The sequence below is a fragment of the Lithobates pipiens genome, unplaced genomic scaffold (assembly GCF_037356315.1).
Source record: "Lithobates pipiens isolate NorthernLeopardFrog02 unplaced genomic scaffold, aLitPip1_a1.2 Scaffold_18, whole genome shotgun sequence".
In the NCBI taxonomy this organism is placed as follows: Eukaryota; Metazoa; Chordata; class Amphibia; order Anura; family Ranidae; genus Lithobates; species Lithobates pipiens.
In genome coordinates, this window is record NW_027507758.1 from 545,050,390 (window position 1) to 545,052,765 (window position 2,376).

Consider the following 2,376-nt stretch of genomic DNA (forward strand, 5'->3'; position numbering starts at 1 on the left):
GGGATGGTGTGTTGAGGGTGATGAGCTGTGTTGCTTTTACGCCAAACATATCGTTTTGCATTGTGGGCAAAAAGTTCGATTTTGGTTTCATCTGACCAGAGCACCTTCTTCCACATGTTTGGTGTGTCTCCCAGGTGGCTTGTGGCAAACTTTAGACAAGACTTTTTATGGATATCTTTGAGAAATGGCTTTCTTCTTGCCACTCTTCCATAAAGGCCAGATTTGTGCAGTGTACGACTGATTGTTGTCCTATGGACAGACTCTCCCACCTCAGCTGTAGTTCTCTGCAGTTCATCCAGAGTGATCATGGGCCTCTTGGCTGCATCTCTGATCAGTCTTCTCATTGTCTGAGCTGAAAGTTTAGAGGGACGGCCAGGTCTTGGTAGATTTGCAGTGGTCTGATACTCCTTCCATTTCAAAATGATCGCTTGCACAGTGCTCCTTGGGATGTTTAAAGCTTGGGAAATCTTTTTGTATCCAAATCCGGCTTTAAACTTCTCCACAACAGTATTACGGACCTGCCTGGTGTGTTCCTTGGTCTTCACGATGCTCTCTGCGCTTTCAACAGAACCCTGAGACTATCACAGAGCAGGTGCATTTATACAGAGACTTGATTACACACAGGTGGATTCTATTTATCACTATCAGTCATTTAGGACAACATTGGATCATTCAGAGATCCTCGCTGAACTTCTGGAGTGAGTTTGTTGCACTGGAAGTAAAGGGGCCGAATAATTTTGCACGCACCACTTTTCAGTTTTTTATTTGCTAAAAAAGTTTAAATTATCCAATAGATTTCGTTCCACTTCACAATTGTGTCCCACTTGTTGGTGATTCTTCACAAAAAATTTAAATTTTATATCTTTATGTTTGAAGCCTGAAATGTGGCAAAAGGTTGAAAAGTTCAAGGGGGCCGAATACTTTCACAAGGCACTGTATATACGTGATCCTGCTTTTTTTTTGAAAAGCCAGTGGCGTGTGAAACACACCCAAAAACTCCACCTGGTGCCTAAAAAAAGTGCACACACATAAAGAGTGAACACAAAACGTGCAACGGGTGTAACACTGTTCTCCACTAGGAAGGACCTTGCCCTGGTCCCCCAGGGCATTAGGCTCCTGATGGGGACTGAGGTACACACTTGGTCCATCTGGCCAAAACCCAATGGACCCCTTTCTCTGGAAGGTCTACCGAAACAGACCCACCAAAGTACTCGGTTGGGGCTCCCCCAAAGGGAGACCCCCTGAGAGAGGGTGAACCAAGCCAGAAGGCCTATGTCCGCCCCCTCACAAGACGTTCAGGGCAGGCCCGAGGACCTAAACCCTACTAATCACACAGCGACAAAACGTGTATACACCAAACAAAAAGATACAAAAAAGTGACAAAGGTTATAAATAAAAGAAAGTGGGGGAGAATGAAGTGGGAGAGAGTAAAAGTGACCATTGTGTAATACAATGGCTGGCCCTACAGCCAGGAATAAAAATTTTCCCTGGTCCTAGCCAAAAGGCTCGGCCCTAGAGGCAGGTGCGAAAAACGTGTGTTGTGGTGAAGTGACCATGGTGCCATAACTCACAGTGATAAATCACAGTGAATATACGGCACCCCTGAACTGCCACTTCAGGGGCACATTCACCACTGGCTTTTTGTTGCAGCCCTGACCCACAGCCCAGACTACAGCAGCCCCCACCCCAGGCAGAAAGGCATGACGTTTTGAGAGCTTAGTGAGAGCCCTTGCCATCAGGCTCCACCCTCGCTCCCATCACTCCTACCTAATTACATTCGGGAAGTACTAGCCGCTCCCCCGGCGAGAGGAAGGGGAGCCAGTGTTCTCTCCTGAAAAACTGACCGGAGCTAGAGCTGCCACAATCTAGGGACCCAGCCCTTCAGCGCCAACCCAGTGGTTCTCCATCCCCATCAGAAGGCTTCCCTTTTCGGCTACAAACCACTCCAGGTTACCTTCACACCAGCAGGTTTTGCATAGCAACCGCCCCCCCTGATCCACCTCACCGTAGAGCAGGGACGGAAGCAAGCGCCACCTCCTGGAGACTGATAAGAACAGATACTACACTTGATCTTAGCCAAAAGGCCAAGAAGCAATGATCCTGCTCTTCCGGGAAGGAGGCACACATGTTATTACATGCATGAAAGCTGTTTGGCGGTTGCACAGTTCCTGGTGTTCTCTGTCACCCTTTGATCATTAGGGAGAAAGACAGAACATGTAAACAAGGCAGATCACCGTTCTGACAGGAGGGAAGGGATGGAATTTGTGAATAAATGACATCTCTTCCCCTAGTATAAGCACCTAACACATTACAGTAAAACACAGGCTAGGCACATAGTTAACCCTTTGATCATCCCTGATGTTAACCCCTTACAGT

The 2,376-nt window shown here is 47.3% G+C and overlaps 1 pseudogene; it reads right to left on the reverse strand.

Moving 5' to 3' along the window:
- Nucleotides 1–1,915: 1,915 nt before the first annotated feature.
- LOC143990610 (U2 spliceosomal RNA) lies at nt 1,916–2,096 on the reverse strand (annotated as a pseudogene).
- Nucleotides 2,097–2,376: the final 280 nt, after the last annotated feature.